The sequence below is a fragment of the Typopeltis vanoorti genome, chromosome 25 (assembly GCF_054136105.1).
Source record: "Typopeltis vanoorti isolate ZY-2024b chromosome 25, IOZ_Tvanoo_1.0, whole genome shotgun sequence".
In the NCBI taxonomy this organism is placed as follows: domain Eukaryota; kingdom Metazoa; phylum Arthropoda; class Arachnida; order Uropygi; family Thelyphonidae; genus Typopeltis; species Typopeltis vanoorti.
Window position 1 is genome coordinate 31,305,698 of NC_143573.1, and position 18,410 is coordinate 31,324,107.

Below are 18,410 nucleotides of genomic sequence, written 5' to 3' on the forward strand. Positions count from 1 at the left end.
AAGGTACCCGCCCTCGATGAGTCTTCGACTCCTTAAGGGTGTCACGTAATAATAATAATAATAAAGGAGATAGCTTAGTTATGTGGGATGATACACAGGATGAAGCAGAGCTGCAATGAATGCAGAAACATCTGGAGAGTGGGTCAGCTGATATCAGAAAGAAAGAAAAGAGAAAAGAGAAATGACTGGTTTAGTAAGAGAGAAGAAAATCAAGGAGCAAGTCTTGTATGGTGATTCTATAATAAGAGGTGATTGGTGAGAGATTGACAAAATCTTGCTCTCAGAGTGCAAAAAAAAAGGGTAAAGTGATAGATTTGATTGGTGTAGTTGATGGAACGAATGATTTGAAAGGAGAAAAGTATGGCATGAGAGAAGACATGAAAGAATTACTGGAAGTAGCAAAGGAAAAGAGTGAGAGAGTTAAGATAGTGAGTCTGCTGTTGTAGTATGACAGAGTAGAGCTGAGAAGGAGGGCCATAATAGCAAATGACTCAAGTGCATAGGTTATCTGAATGCATTTGGTGTTCAGAGTCTGAAAAAGTGTTGTTGAATGAAGTGAAAGTGGGTATGCAAAATAAGAGAAACTAGAGCTTTTGAGGGGGGGGGGAACCACTGAGCAGGTACACAGATGACAGTGAGGCAGTTGAGATTAAGAATGTCATAAAATGTTTTCTTCTTCACTTATTCGTGCTGTATCTCTTCTATTCTGATGTTGGGGTTTATATTTCTTTTTTAATTTCATCTTGATGTTTACAATCACTAAACTATGGTCCAAGTCTATATCCGCTCCCTGAAAAGTTCGACATTGCTGTACTGATGTTATCCATCTTCTTTTAATCATAATCATATCAATCATGTTTTTGGTTTTCCCATCATTTGATTGCCACGTCCATTCTCTACACTCCTTTTGTTGGAATCTTGTGTTACATATCATCTCGTGGTCCACAGCAAATTCTAACAATTTTTCACCTCGTTCATTTCTTTCTCCGAAACCATATTTTCCCATGACTCTTTCTCAACCATCATTATCTATTCCAACTTTGTCATTCCAATCTCCTTCAATAATTAGCACATCTTGCTTTGGTATTGTTTCTATTGTCTCTGTCAGATCTTTGTAGAATAAGTCAATATCCTCATCTGTGCTGTCAGATGTGGGTGCATATATCTGGACTATTGATATGTTGAATGGCTTTGCCTGAAATCTTGCTACTATGATTCGTTTATTAACTGGTTTGTAGCCTAACAGTGCCTCTCGAGCTCTTTTGCTAAGAAGGAAGCAAACTCCTTCGTGCATGGTGTCATGTCCTGACCATATTACTTCGCATCCATTGATCTCTCCAGGTGATGTCCATCTCATCTCTGCCAATCCTAGTATATCCCACCGATATCTCTTCATTTCCTCATGAAGTAGTTCTAATTTTCCTGACATCCAGAGTGTCTGCACATTCCACGTTCCTACTGATAACAATTCTGTTAGTTTTGTTTCCTTTCGGTATCCCACTTTTCGATCCAACCCCGATCGCTCGATTGGTATCGCGGGCCTTGTTTATCCGGGCGACACCCGAGCCGGCATGTTGTAGCTGTTGATTGTATAGGCATCAGATAACAATCGTGTTTTTTCTTTACGGTCAGAGCATCGACACTCATCTGACCGACCCTCCTCCTTTATCCAGGTTTGGGACTGGCATGAGACCCCTAAGGATCCCATGGCGGAGTTAAAAATTAGAGACAGCTGGAATAAAAATGGCACTAACTAATGAATCACATGTACCATCTCACAGAAACTATGCTGTATAGACTCGAGCAAAACCATATGTTGCACCAGAAACACAGTATCTAACTAAAAACTATTGTCCAATTTTTCAATTACATAAAATAAGTGTTTGTTTTATTGCATTTGAAATTCTCGATGTCATTATGACAGATCAAGAAGGTTAACTTCAAATAAAATTCTACCATGAATTGAAACATGCCATATAATGCATGTTGAGTTCGCCTGCCAACTCAAATGCAAACAAGCAGCAATAAATTTCAACCAAGGGTTGAAACTTTGTGTGAGTTGAGCCTGCTGGTAATGAGAAGTTCTGTTGGAACGATAAACGACACCCCGTCGTGAATGTGCTAAAACTAAGAAATATATAATGAATGTTGTTATGACAGTTTCAGATGTTATGGAATTCAGTTGAAGAGAATTAGCATTTCAACTCAACATTTGTCAGCTGCCTTTGTGTCACATGATCTTTTGTTAATACTGCACCAATCATATGCACGTCTTCATAGCTGCTCTATTTCTACTGGCCTACCATTGCTGTCTGTTTCGCTCTATGCTTTCACTTCTCATTAGTCATTTGTGAAGGATTGCTCATTATGTATCTCAAGTCTTGTAAATTATTGGTCATTTTTGTTTGGAATAATGGGAAAGAAGATGACGCTGTTTGGGTTTCCGAAAATCCCCACATATATCTCGCACCACAAATTTTTAGCTTTAATTATGGGGGGAAAAAGTTCATGTGTATGACAATCACCTTGTTCTTTATATTCTTCCACAATGCTTTCTTTTTTTTCAGCTCACATACACATGTCAGATATTTATATATGCAAAGTATGTAATTTAATAAATAAAAAATGTATGAATTTCTCAATTCTAAACACTAGTTCCTACGCTAATTGATATTTTGAATTTAAAAATGCAGCACTTTAATGCAGCAATTATAAGTTATTGAAAAAGTTAAACTTAGTTTCTTTTACTACAGCTGAGTTTTTGAAAGTTTTAGTTAGGCTGGTGAGACTTTTGTTGCTGTTTTCTGTCCGTTAGCTTATTAATTCTGGGATGAATTGAAGTGATAAACAAACGGAGACAGTCAGAAAGTTGGAGTTTTGTTATAAGCACAGAAAATGCAGTTTCACAAAGATATGTGGTGGAAAAACAAAGAAGAAATCTCATTTCATGTAAATTTGGATATTCATATTTCATTCTTATCCAGAATTTCGAATTACTCATAGAATTAAAAGTACTTTCCAGTCCTTTGTCTGATAATTCAATAAGTTGAATTATCATGGGAAAGGGTTCTTTGTGTTCAACAAAGGGGTTCACATATTTTGCCTCTGGGGATCCTCATGTTCGGGATAAAACTTTTCAAATGACAACAACAACTTCAAATGGGCTGCAATAATATCTGAAACTGAATTCTGTGAATAGATCACCTGCTTCCATAATATAATCTGAGTACAACTGAAACATTTCATTATTCTTTCTGCAATCATTTTAAACCAGAGTTTGAGTTTCTTTTCGATCTTGTTCCAAGCATTAAATTTTGTTGTATCTGGACCTTGAAGTTTTAAATTCAAGTCGTTTATGTAAGAATATATATCGCTGAGATATGCCAGCCTGACTACATATTCCTTATCCTGGAAATAATGGGACAGGTCACTTTTCTTATCAATTAGAAACAGTTCAACTTCCTTTCGGAGTTCATATAACCTCTCAAGAAATTTGCTGCAGAACAGCCAAAGAACTTCCGAATGTTGAAAGATTTCGATGTCCGAAAATTCATGATCACTCATGAATACCTCCATGTTTAAAAATACATGGCTTCATCGCTGACATTTCCTACATAGATGTTATGTAGGTGTTCTGGGTCTAAGCTTTTTGATACATTCACAAATATTATTCTCCTCAGAATATTTCCACTATAAAATATTTATTCATGAAAAATGCTTAAAAAACTGAAATGACAAATTTCTGGAGAACCTTTCGTGGCCCAGTATAATCGATGCCAGGGCCCGGTGGTTGAGAAACCCTTATCTACAATGAGTCGACTGACGCAAAGAAAAATTGTATTTGTTCACAGCCCACTATAGGAAGAAAGCCCAGCAGATATGATAGATATGACTGCCATGTTTCTTTTAATATCATATGTTTAGAAGCCACATGTTTTGACAAAGTTGCAGCTGGTGACTTTTCATATGCTAAAAATATTAAAGATAATAAACTTGAGTTAATTAATAATCTTTTAAATAATGAAAAGCTTTGGTGACTAAACACAGTTGATTTCTACCAGCTGAGTCATGTCATTATGCCCCCTCAGCCATTGGCTAGAAGTTCCTAACATGAGCTGTAGTTTTCAGCCTGCTTGACCTTGTTCCTACAATAGACTTTGTGTTTGTTGGTTAGTTTCTTTCATGTAAAACAAAATATAAATTGAACCTATTGTAACAATTAAAAAAAAAAAGATTGAATAATTTTTAAGTGTATGAAAGGATATCACCTGTAAATCGTTGACATGCCAGCAAAATTCTCGGACGTGCTACCTCTTGCACACGTGCCATAGGTTCAGCATATAGGTACTAAGGGTTTGAGAGTGTTAGATATAATAATTGAGTCAGAGGAATTTGTCTATAACCAATATGACTACATTGCCACCAATTAGTGAGAATGATCATATGATCTTAACATGACAGGTGGCTGAATCTGGAATTTTCAGTTAAAAGGAGATATGTGTGGATCCTTTCTTTTCGTGATGTATTCGTAATGAGATATACGTGGAATTACTAGGTTGGTAAGTATGACAAATTTAGGAGATTGCTTGGATCAGTGCCATGGCATGTGAAACTGCAAGGGGTGAGTGTTGATAGTGCACAGTAAGTGTGTTTGAGGAAATAATAGACTGTATACCTAGAATCAGGAGAATAAATGTCGACTGAATGAACCAGCCAATAATAAAAAGTATGACAGGAAAAAATAGACGTATGAGTGTGAACATGAACAAAATGAAGGATAGAGTGCTGTATGGAGACTTGTTAGTGCGAGGTGTGATAGTAGAGGATTTGACAAAATCGTACCAACCTGGTGTGACCATAAAGGATGTAACCGAGTCTATTAGAGGGCAAAAGGAAAGGGTGAAAGAAATGATTGTTGTGGCAGGTACGAATGATTTGAAAGGAGACAAAATGGAAATGATAGAAGACCTGAATGAATTGTTTGAGGTAGCAAAAGAAAAGAGTGAGAGAGTTAGAATGATTAGTCTTTTGCCATGATATGACAGTGAAATGTTTAAAAGGAGGGCCATAATTGCGAATGACTTTATGCGTGGGTTATGTATGACGAGTGGTGTGGAATTTGTGGACGCGTGGAGTGAGTTCGATGGGCGAAAGGATCTATATAAGATGGATGGCTTGCATTTGAATGGTTACGGTGTAAGAAGACTTGAGAAAGTGTTGCTGAATGTGGTGGATGTGCAAATTCAGGGAAACTAGATTTATTACTGGGGGGGGGGGGGGAGTAGATATACAGTCCTTAGGGAGGCAGTTGAATGTAAGAATGAATATAATATGCCCGAGCAAATAAGGACAATAAATCAGAGTGGGATGGTTAATATAAGGCATCAAGGTAGGGTTGGGGCTAATGGGGGTCTTAAATTCATGTACACTAATACTAGGAGTATTAGGAACAAGAAGGAAGAGTTTTTGGCCATGGTTGGCACTTCCAGACCACAGGTTATAGGTATTAGTGAAACATGGCTGACTGTAGATGATATAGCTAGTGGGATTGAATGTGATGGGTATAGTGTGTTCAGGAATGACAGGGAGAATAAAATGGAGGAGGAGTATTGTTGATGATAGCTGATGAGCTGCAGCCAAGGAGAATAGAAGTTGAATTGCAGGATAGAAAAAAGAGCACATTTGAGGACATTTGGTGTGAGATTGTGGCTAGCAGAACTAAATATACAATTGGGTGCTGCTATAGACCAGGTGATGGAAAAGATTGTGGTGACAGTATGCACAAGCAAATAGAAGAAATGAGTGGAAGGAGGGTGATTATTATGGGAGATTTCAACTATGGTCGCATTGATTGGAGTGAGGAGTGGACACACGGGAGGAAGGAATTAGATTTTATGCAGTTATTAAGGGATAACTATCTGTGACAGCATGTAATGGAAAATACTAGGGGTCAGAGAGTGCTTAACCTAGTAATTACATCTGAGGATTTGGCTGTAACACATATGACCACATTGCCACCAATTGGTGAGAGTGATCATAGGGTCTTGACTTGGGAGGTGGCTAAAGGTGTAGAATTTTCGATTAAGACAGAGTACACGTGGAATTATCGGGCTGGAAAGTATGACAAGCTTAGGAGTTTGATTGGTTCGGTGCAATGGCATGTACAACGGCAAGGACTAGAAGTCGATAGTGCATGGGAGGTAGTTAGGAAGTGTTTGCATGAAGCAATGGTTGACTGTATACCTAGAGTCTGAATAATAAATCAACTAGGGGTTAAATGGATGAATAACACCATTAAGCTTGAGCTGCAAAAAAAGAAACAACTATGGAGGGAATTTAAGGAGAAAGGTGACTGGCAGGCACACTAATGGTATAAAGCGCAGGCCAGAAGGGTAACGAGTGTGGTAAGAAAAGCAAAAAAGGATTACGAAAGAACATTGGCCATGCAGGCTAAAGAGAATCCTAAACAGTTTTTTAGATATGTAGCAAGTAAAAGGAAAAATGTACATGGCAGAATGATTTTAAAGAATGCCGATGGTAGGGAGGTAATTGAATCAGTTGATATAGTTGAGTTACTGAGTGAGCACTTTACAAGAATATATCATCCAGGTGGTGACATTGCAGAAACAAATGTACCAGTAGATTATACGGTAATTGTGGTGAATGAAGTGGAGGTGAGTAGTCTATTGCATAACCTCATTGTCAATACATCTGTGGGATTGGATGGTATACCAGCTCGTGTTGTACGAGAAGCAGCTAAAGAATTGTCAGTACCCTTGACCATTTTGTTTAATTTGAGTCTCGGGTCTGGGTTAGTCCCGAGGGGGTGGAAAGAGGAGAATATAGTTCCACTGCATAAAGGTGGTTCCAAGACTGCTGTTGTAAATTACCGACCGATTAGCATATCAGGAATCATTGTCAAGATCTTAGAGAAATTAGTCAAGAAAAGAATACAGGATTGGATAGATGAAAATGGGATATTGTATGGGGGACAACATGGTTTTGTGAAGGGTAGATCATGCCTCAGTAATTTGCTCACGTTTTATAACACAGTGACGGCTGAACTGGATAAGGGTAATGGGTTTACAGTGATACTACTGGACCTTGCCAAGGCTTTTGATAGGATACCACATAGAACCCTAATCAGTAAACTGGAGCAGATGGGGATAGATATAGGGTTGGTGAGATGGATAGGAGGGTGGTTGAAGGAGAGATACCAGAGAGTGGTTTATTCAGGAGTGGAGTCTAAAAGACGGCTTGTGACTTGTGGAGTGCCACAGGGCTCTGTTCTTGGACCACTGCTTTTCAATTTGTTCATCAATGATATAGGAAAGGATTTGAGAGGAAGTGTTCACTTGTTTGCTGATGATGCAAAGTTGGGTAGAGCAATTATGAGTGCACAGGATGTCAAAATTTTACAGGATGATTTGGATAGTTTGGAGGACTGGGCTAGAAAAAATGGATGTCAATTTAATGCACTAAAGTGTAAGGTTATGCACTTTGGGGTGAAAAGAATAGCAGCAGTATATCGCATTGGTGGAACCGTACTCCAGGAGATTGATGAGGCCAGGGATTTGTGAGTGTTGGTGGATAGGGAATTGAAGTTTAAGGGGGCACCATGCAAAAGTGACTAAAATAGCTCACCAAATCACTTGGCTTCTGAAAAATACTTTAAAATGCAGAGACAAACAAGTTGTTGTTCCTCTGTATCGAGCCTTGATAAGACCCCATCTGGACTACTGTGCCCAGTTATGGGCTCCAGGGTTTCTTCATGATGGGGAGGAAGTGGAGAGGATCCAGAGACGAGTGACCAAGATGATAGCAGGTCTGTGGAATGAACCTTATGAGAATAGGTTGAAGATTTGTGGGTTGCAGAAATTGGTCGATAGGTGAAGGAGGGGTGATATGATTGAGACATTCAAATTACTGAAGGGTTTCTATAAGATTGATCCAGAAGATATTTTTTTGAAAATATGACTGGTGGTGGAAGGACTAGGGGCCATGAATGGAAGCTGGGCAAGAGCGTGGTTGACAAGGGTGTTAGAGCTAGGTTTTTTACTTGGAGAGTAGTGAATGAGTGGAATAAGCTTCCAGAGTCTGTTGTGGGTGCTGCGATCATGAATGAGTTCAAGGCAAGGTATGATAGATACTGTGTGAATGTCGAATAGTTGTTCTTGACATGATGTTAGGGCCTCCCTCGATGAGTCTGTCGACTCCTTGGAGTTGCCTGGAACAATAATAATAATAATAAACAAAAAAAAAATCAAGTGGGAGTTAAATGGATGAAATACCATCATTAACCTAGAGCTACAATAAGAAAAAATTGTGGAGGGAATTCAAGGAGAAAGGTGACATGCAGGCACATGAGCAGTACCAAGCACAGGAAAAAAGGGTAACTAGTGTGGTAAGAATGGCAAAAGCAGAGTATGAAAGGAAATTAGCAGTGCAGGCCAAAGATAACGCCAAAGAGTTCTTTCGATATGTTGCAAGTAAAAGGACAAATGCTTACGGTAGAATGATTTTAATGAATGCCGATGGCAGAAAGATAACCGAATTAGTTGAAATAGTAGAATTACTAAGTGAACACTTTGAAAGAGTATATCATCCAGGTGGATGATATAGCAGTAACGAGAGAGAAAGAGAGAAGCAAAGACTTATACGGGAACTGATATATAGGTAAATGAAATGGAAGTGCATTGCATATTACAGAACCTTCATGTGAATAGAGCTATGGGATTAGATGATATACTAGATGAAGTTTTATGTGAAGGTGCTAGGAAATTGTTGGTGCCTTAGCTATTTTCCTCTCTTTCCATCCCCCTTGGTTAGTCTCAAGGGGGATGGAAAGAGAGGAAAATAGCTCCATTGCATAAAGGACTCTCCAAGACTGATGTAGCAAATTACTGATGAATTTAGCATATCAGGCATTGTTGTCAAGGTACTGAAAAAGTTGGTCAAGAGCAAAATACAGGCATAGAGAGACAGAAATAAGATGCTGTATAAGGGTCAACGTGGTTTTGTGGAGGGTGGGTGCCTCAGTAAGTTGTCCATGTTTTATAATACTGTGACAGCTGAGATGGATAAAGGTAACGGATTTACAGTGATGCCGCTGGACTTTGCAAAAGTCTTTGACAGGATACCACATTCTAATCAATAAACTGCAGCACATGGCGATGGATACAGGGTTCGTGAGGTGGATAAGAGGGTGGTTGATGGAGAGATATCAGAGGGTGGTTTATTTGGGAGAAGAATGCAGTAGAAGGCCTGTGACTGCTCATGTGCTAAAAGGCTTTGTTCTTGGTCCACTACTAATTAATATGTTCATTAATGATATTATTATTATTATATATAAGGTGCCTCCATGGAATCAAAGACTCATCTTGGCTGACCCAACATTGACATACTAACTGTTATTCACACAATACCTCTTATACTTTCCCTTAAACTCATTGACAGATGAAGCATTCACAACCACCTCTGGCAACACATTCCACCCATTTACAACCCTCCAAGCAAAAAATCTAGTCCTAACACAACACTCTTGTTAACCACACTCTTACACAATCTCCAGGGATGATCCCTCGTTCTCTCCCTTCCTGCACTGGTCTTATCAGTATCAATCCTATAAAACTCTTTTAATAATTTATTGCCCCTATCATATCTTCTCTCCTACGTCTATCGACTTGTTTTTGAAGACCACAGATTCAAATCTATCCTCGTAGGAGACATCCCACACGCCTGCAACAATTTTCTACCCGCCTCTGAATCCTCTCCACCAATTCCACATCACCAAGAAATCCAGGTGACCAGATCTGTGCACAATAATCCAAATGAGGTCTTATTAATGCCTTATAAAGTGGGACAATCATTTCCTTATCCCTGCTTGCCAGTGTGTTCTTCAATAACCACGTAATCTGATGTGAAGTTTTGGCAACCTTTGCAATATGCCCTCGAAACTTAAGTTCTCTGTCCACAATAACTCCCAAGTCCCTAGCCTCATCAACTTCTTGCAGTTCAGTTCCATTAATATAGTAAACAGCATGTGATCTCATCCTTCTGAAGTGAATTCTCATCATCCTTACACTTGGCCACATTAAACTGGCAGCCATTTAGTTTAGCCCAAACTATCATTCTATTTAAGTCATCCTGCAAGATATCCACATCATCTGAATTAACTATTGCACTTCCCAGTTTTGCATCATCAGCAAATAAGTGGATATCTCCTTTCAAAGTATTCCCAATATCATTGATGTACAAATTAAATAATAGAGGACCAAGCACCGAGCCCTGAGGCACACCACTAGTCACCTGCCTTCTACTGGACTCCGCTCCACCATAAACCACTCTTTGATATCTATCTACTAGCCACCCTCTAATCCAAATCACTAACCTCAGATCCATACCCATTTGCTCCAATTTATGCAACAGAGTTCCATGCGGAATCTTGTCGAATGCTTTGCAAAATTCAGCAGGATCACTGAAAAAGGATTTCCTTTATCCGATTCCATTGTTACTTCATTATAAAAATTAAGTAAATTGCTAAGGCAAGATCTACCCTTCACAAAATCATGTTTCCCCTTATAAAGTATCATATTGCTGTCCACCCAGTCCTGAATTATAATTTTTATCAATTTCTCCAGAACCTTAATCACCAGTTCCAATATACTGATTGGTCTATAATTTGCTACCTCAGTCCTGGATCCCCCCCTTATGTAGTGAATAATTTTCCACTCAGTTGGGAGTTTACCAGAACTGATGCTTAAAATTAAACAGTCAAGTTAGGGGATTTGCTAATTCTCTTGCACATTCCCTTAAAACATGGGCCGATATGCCATCTAACCCAATGGCAGTGTTAGCATTAAGGTTCTGTAATATACTAAGCACTTCAAATTCTTCTATCACTAGATTCTCATCAGTCAATGACACATTTGGCACTGCAATATCACACCCAAGATGGTACACTTTTGCAAAATGATCACTAAGCAACTCAACTATTTGATTAGCTTCTGTAATTTCCTTACCATCAAACTTTTTAAAGTCATTCTTCCAAAGTTATTCCTCCTTTTACTTGCCACGTAGCAAAAGAACTCCTTAGGATTTTTTTTTGGACTCATCAGCTATCTTTCTCTCATAGTTAGCTTTGACCTTCCTTACCATGCAGGTTACCCTTCTTGCCCGTATCTTTTAGTGCTCATGGGAATGCTCATCATATACTTATACCACAACTTTCTCTTTATCGGCAACTCTTGCTTAATAATATTATTCATCCATCTTACTTCTACCTGATTCCTCCTCCTCCTCCTCCTGACTCTGAGAATACAGTCAGATACAGCTTTCATTAAATACTCCTTGATAATCTCCCATTCACCATCAACATCTCTCCCCTTTAAATTCTCATGCCATAGCACTTTTGAAAGCTGACTTCTCAGCTTGTCATAATCACCAGCCTTGTAATTCCACATATAACCCTTCTTATTAGTTGGAACACTAAATTAACTGTATACAAGACAGTGTTCAAACCAGTTTTAACTTATGGATCTGAGAGCTGGGTCAGAAGTAAAACACTTGACCAAAGACTAGAGACCGCAGATATGAGAGTCCTGAGAAAGATTATAGGCTGGATCAGATGGCATCAATGGCAATATCATATTAAAAATGAGGATATTAGGAAAGAACTTGACATTGTCAGCATCCAGGAATGTGTTAGCAGAGCTAATCTCAGGTGGTATGGTCATTTAAACAGAATGGACGAGGAAAGATTAGCAAAACAAGTGTTCTCTGCCAGGTTGGCAGGAAAACGACCCAGAGGAAGACCGAGATATAGGTGGATTGATACGGTACAAAGTGCCTTAGACGATAGAAATATAAGATCTGATAATGTTGGAGTCTTGACAAGTAACAGACTGATTTGGAGGAAAATTGTAGATAGGAAGTTAGTAATGATGTAAATTTTTCATGTAGTACTATCATATCCTGTACTTGAGGGTACATGGCAGGAATTTGATGATGATGACCCTTCTTAGCAGAATATTGATGACCCTTCTTAGCACATAATACAATCTCCCAAGTTAAGACCACATGATCACTTTCCCCAAATGGAGACAGTGTATCTAAATTAATTCCTTTGTTCTTTGAGCCCATTCTTTCTCCCAATCTATGTCCCATAGTTAAAATCGCCCATAATAATTACACGTCCTCCACTCATTGTACTAATTTGCCAATGCATACCATCTACATTCTCCCTTATACCTCTTAGATTATAGCAGCAACCAATTACATATTTCATTTTGTTGATTTCTATCTCACACCAAAAAGCCTCAGATGAACTACCCTTTACATGCCTGTCACCTTGAGGTACTTCTACCATTTTTGGCTTTAACACTTTGTCTATCATTAGTAAAACTCCTCCTCCGATTCTGTTCTCTCTATCCTTTCTGAAGATACTATATCCCTTACATTTGATCCCTATGACTAAATCATTCTTAGTTAATTAAGTCTCATTAATTCCTATAATTTTTGGCCAAGTAGAACTAAGTAATGACAAAAATTCATCATACTTATTCCGAATACTTCGGGCATTAGTATACATAAACTGCAATACTCCTTTCCCCCCATAATCACACGGTGTGCGAATTAGCCCACTCTGAATGCTGTTAAAATTCTGAGTACAATGATTCCCCATATCACAGTTATTATTGACCTTAGTACTATTTACAGCTAACTACTTTCCTGCCATTATTTCTGACAACCATCCTCGCAACCTCCCCTTCTAATAACTCTCATTTCCCTGGTCTAAAACCCCCATATGTTCATTAAGCAGTAACTTCTGTAAAAGCTTACTCACATACTTATTCAAATGCAGACCATCTTTGGCATATAATTCTTTTCTCCCATAAAACTCCTCCCATATATCCACACATTCCACCCCTCTTTTCCTACACATCCTAGCTAACATTTCATTCATCATCAATGCCCTCCTTCTCATTTCTCGACTATCATATCTGGGCAGCACATTGACAATCCTAACACTCTTACTTTTAAACCTAGCTATCTCTAACATCTCCCTTAAATCACTTGCCACACGATTAACGCTGCTTCCCAAATCATTTGTCCCAACCATTAAAATCATTTCATCTACACTATCACCTCTCTTTACAGCTCTAGTTACACACTCGACTGTACCTTCCAGCCAACATTCTTTAAAGACATCTCCGGTTTTTATTCTATGAATCATTGAATCCCCTATTATTATTTTCTTAACCCATCACCTTATATAGGAGGGGATCTGAGAGGGAACTATTCAGTTGTTTGCTGATGAATGCATAATTGCGGCAGGGCAATAGTTAATTAAAGAGATGATGTTAAAATTTTGCAGGACAATTTGGATAGACTGGCAGTCTGTGCAAAGGAGAATGAATGTCAGTTTAATGTGGCAAGGTGTAAGGTATGCATTTTGAAGTGAAAAGATTACCAGCTGTGTACCACATTCGTGGGAATGTACTCCAGGAAATTGATGAAGGCAGAGATTTGGGAGTGTAGTGGATATGGAGTTAAAGTTTAGAGGGCATATTGTCATCATCATCAAATTCCTGCCATGTACCCTTAAGGGGTGTATAGGTATATTGTAAAAGTGGCTAAAGCAGCTCATTGGATTACTTGGTTATTGAAGAATACCCTGATGAGCAGAGACAAACAGGTTATTATATCCCTTGGTAAGACTCCATCTTGACTATTGCATGCAGATCTGGTTGCCTGTAGTTTCTTGAGGATGAGGCAGAGAGGATCCAGAGGTAAGTGAACAAGATGGTATCAGGTCTACAGAATGAACCTTATGAGGACAGATTGAAGATTTGTGCTTACAGTAATTGGTTGACAAGCAGAATAGAGGTGATATATGATGGAGACATACAAATTACTGAAAGGTTTTTAAAATATTAATACAGGAGAAAGATTTCAGAATTGGTTTGGTGATGGGAGAACTAGGGGCCATCTTTGGAAATTTAGCAAGTGTGTTAGAACTAGATTTTTTTGCTTGTAGAGTGGTGAATGAGTGGAATAGGTTGCCAGTCTGTTTGTGGGTGCCATGACTGTGAATCATTTCAAGGTAAAGTATGATAGATACTGTACAAATGTGTAATGTTGGATAGTGCTTGGCATGATGCTTAGGGCCCCCCCCCCCCCCAGATGAATCTTAGGACTCCATTATGTAACCTGTAATAATAATACATTTTAACTTTTTTTTATTTCCTTTCCGGCTGTGTATGATACTTAATTTCTCATGCTTATTTCAAATACGTTTTTAACTTTTTTCCTATCACGTGTAGTTTTTTTGACCGGTTCCCAAGTTTGTCGATTTCTCGCATGGGCAAGCGGGTTTTTTCTTCCGGAAACTCGGGTTTTTCATCCTGTAAACTCAAGAAAATCGACTGTAGAACACACACTATTTCAGACATTAAAAATATTGTGTTAGTGACCACGAGATGGCAGCACTTGTTGAGCCCTCTCTTCACTGCGTGCTGCTTAATTTGTGATAGCCTTGGGCCTGCTATCTCTGATTGGGTATACCAGTCGAGATTGAACTGTCACTCAGTCTCCAAAAAGTTAGATAGGGCTAAAATGGCCTCGCCTACTCCCTATACGGGAACAAAAAGGTGTTAGCTGATTTTTTTTTTTTCCATGTTGTTTTTGAGAAACAAGTCTATACATTTTTATGATGTAAACATTATTAATAGTATCATTCATGAGGAAAGAAAGTCAACTATAATGACTGCCATAACGCCTTCTGTTTATAGGATGAACTTGGTGTTTCCCCGTTTCAGACCTTCAGCCGTAATCAGCTAACAGATAATCTTAGATTCATAAACTTCTCGCTGTGTTCATCACTTATGGTCCCAAGATTTTTTGGAAAAAGTCTAGATGCGAGTCCAGAAAGCATATTTTCAAGCATATCATTACATGGGATGTAATGATATGCTTTGAGCATAGAAGAAATGATTTATTTGTAATCTGAAGATTTGGGATTGCCCAAAAAGTTCTCTCCATCTAACTTAAAATGTGTCCATTCATTAGCTTCCTTTTGGTTTAGAACTTGTCCAAATTTAAGATCGTTCATTAACAATCTAATTTCTGGCTCAAAAAATGGCTTCCTTTACTTTTGCATCACTTATTTTTGGGAATATTTGTTTATAATACTGAAATCCTGTTTCTTCCCGATTCACTGCTTTCACAAAGTTTTTCATGAGTCCAAGTTTGAATGCGAAGTCATGGCAAATAGATTTTTTCTGTCTCTATAAGTGGTACATGTTTAACATTCTTTTCTCCAGACATGAAATATGTATGCAAAGGCCACTGCTTATCAACGTAATGATTACTCCTGGTCCTGTTGTCCCATTCACATTGGAAGCAACAGTACTTATTGTATCCTATTTGTAACCCAAGCAAAATGGCAATGACTTTAAGATCAGCACAGATGTTCCTCTTGTAGGCATCATAATGTTACCAAGCACTATTTTCATGTTTTGTATGTTGCTTTCATAGTAACTGAATGGGCTATTGGGATGGATAGATAGAAGCTCCCTCCCTCCACCATTGTGAAGAACAACTTTCAGACTGGATTTTGACAAATCAATAACCAGTCTCCACTCAGATGGTATGTCTTCAGTGCCATAGGACTCCATTAACCCATCTGTGTTAGTACAAAAAGTGTCAGGATATCACTTTCACTGAAATACCTGATTTTCAGACACTTTAGTGGTGTCTGAAATATGTGACCTTAGTTCCTTCAGCTAGGAGATTCCATCCTTGCAGCCATGATGCTAACAGTTCTGCATGATGATCCTTTGTAAGATTAAGATCTCTTACAGCATCATTCAGTTCCTCTTGGGTGATTAAGTGTGGATTATTATTTTCGATTCCAAAATCATGTTTTGTGTCAGATATTTCCTGTTTCTTCACCTGAAGAAACAGAGGAAATGTTTTGTAAGGTAGAAATAATAGTCTGTAAAATGATTAGTTGTCTCTCTCCAAATCACTGGAACAGCAAATGGCATGCAGCATCTGATACCTTTCATCCAAGCCTGCAGATTAACTACACAACTTGCACAACACGCATGTGGAGGACAGCTTTTATCTTGATTATCTACTTTACAACTGAAATAATATTTGTAAACCTCCTTAATTAACTTTAATCTCAGCTTCTTCTTCAGAGTGAACTTCCTGCTCACATAGTAAAACAAATTAGAATTGATACATGCGAGGCAGTTTTCTGTCATGCATAGAATACAACAGAAGCTATATCTGAGACTTGCACACCAAATAGACTGTATAGGCTAATGTGGAACAATGTGAGTGCTACATCCTATTATGCAATAGTTACATATGCATTGCATCATTTCTTGTTAAGTGGATGATGTAGTAATGCGATTGCATCACAACAGGCAACAGTAGCTCATATAGGGCCTATGGTTTTTCTCCGAAATGGCACATGATAGAAAAAATTTTAAAATATATATATTTGAAATCAGTACAAAAAACTGATTCAGAAATACCTTTTATTGCATAGGAAACTGTGTGTGTGTGTGTGTGTGCACGCACTCGCGCACTCTTCTCCTTCGTTTTCAACAATTAAGAAATGGGCTGCCGAGTTTAAACGTGGCCGTACCAGCCTTGAAGATTATCCATGTGAAGGACAACCAAAAAGTGTAACAACACCAGAAATCATTCAAGTGCATGATATGGTATTGGATGACCGGCAAGTCAAAGTGCGTGAAATTGCTGAGGCATTTCAAAAGAACGTAGGATATATTTTGCATGAAGAATTGCAAATGAAAAAGCTTTGCGCAAACTGGGTTCCATCCACGCTTGCTCACAGTAGATCAAAAATGCACTCGCATGAAAATCTCTGAACAGTATTTGGAGCGTTTTAACAAGAATAAAACTGATTTTGTGCTCCGATTTATTACTGTGGATGAGACTTGGATTCACCATTACACACCAGAATCCAAACAGCAGTCAAAACAGTGGACAGAAGCTGGTTGTTTAACTCCAAAGAAGAAGACAAAAGTCGGTTCCATCAGGAGGAAAGGTCATGGCATCGGTGTTTTGGGATGCTAAAGGCATTTTGTTTATTAATTATCTTGAAAAAGGTAAAACAATAACCAGGGAATATTATTCCCATCTTTTAACCAGGCTAAACGAAAAAATTCGTGAGAAAAGAGCTGGTTTGCAGAAGAAAAGAAAATCATCTTTCAATCAGGACATGAAAATCAGGAAACACCTGCTCAAAGGTGTTTTGGCAATGCAAATAAGGGATCTGCACTATGAATTGTTGGAACATCCACCCTATTCCCCAGATTTGGCTCCCTCTGACTTCTGTCTCTTCCCAAAACTAAAACTCTTCCTCGCTGGTCAGCGTTTTTCTTCGAGGTGATTGCAGCTGTAGAGGGGATATTTTGCAGATCTTACCAACAACCACTACAGGGACAGGATAAAGGCGCTGGAACATCGCTGGAATAAATGTACTAGTCTTAAGGGAGATTATGTTGAAAAATAAAAATAATTTTGAAATTATAAAGTTGTTTTTTCATTGTTAGGCCGAGAACTTTTCAGAATACCCTCGTACTTCTTAATCCTCTATCTACACACAACACAATCAAGACTATTCCATCAATTAATAATTATTTTTCTGGGATAATTGTGTGCATATATCCCTTGATGATTTACCTGTATGTATGATGAAAAATTGGTTTATAGGAGATAAAACCATCCATATGAGATTTGTAAACTCATGTGGATGAGTTTACAAATTTCTTTTAATTTGTAAACTCATTTCTTTAATTAAAAAATCCTTTAATTGAAAAAAATTGTTTTTCTCATCATAGCAAGAATCAAACATGGGTCTTTCTATTCAGTGGGATCAATATCCTGTCATTCTTTCAGTTGGACTGTGCAGTTCATCGATTAGAAACCCCCCCCCCCCCCCAAAAAAATGAACAAACAGAGACTATAAAAACAGATAGGAAAACACTGAAAATATCAGCCACATCCTGAATGGAGAACTTAGTCTTTGTCTTTTTGTCTGGTTTTCATGCCAAATGTGGGATATCAATTATTCAGGTTAAAGAATCCTGGTTTTCACTGGATTTATTTAGGATTATAAGATTTGTATAAAGAGCTGAGATTAACATTTCCAATTCTGGTGTCGGATTTGATGCCACTTTCTTTTATAATATAGATGATATTATAAAAGAAATATCATCTATAATATAGATGATAAAAAACTGAAGATGTATACACCCTTGTTTCACACTTGATTTTACATCACACCATCTTATGTCTCCTGCAATTCTGACTCCTTAATTCCAACTCAATATATAGATATATTATTAAAGCATGCATTGCTCTGTACTATG

The 18,410-nt window shown here is 38.1% G+C and overlaps 1 protein-coding gene across 3 annotated transcripts in view; it reads left to right on the plus strand.

Annotated features, from left to right (window-relative positions):
• LOC150092634 (dyslexia-associated protein KIAA0319-like protein) overlaps positions 1-18,410 on the plus strand; it is a 511,769-nt gene that overhangs the window by 172,483 nt on the left and 320,876 nt on the right. The gene's annotated exons all lie outside the window — the stretch shown is intronic.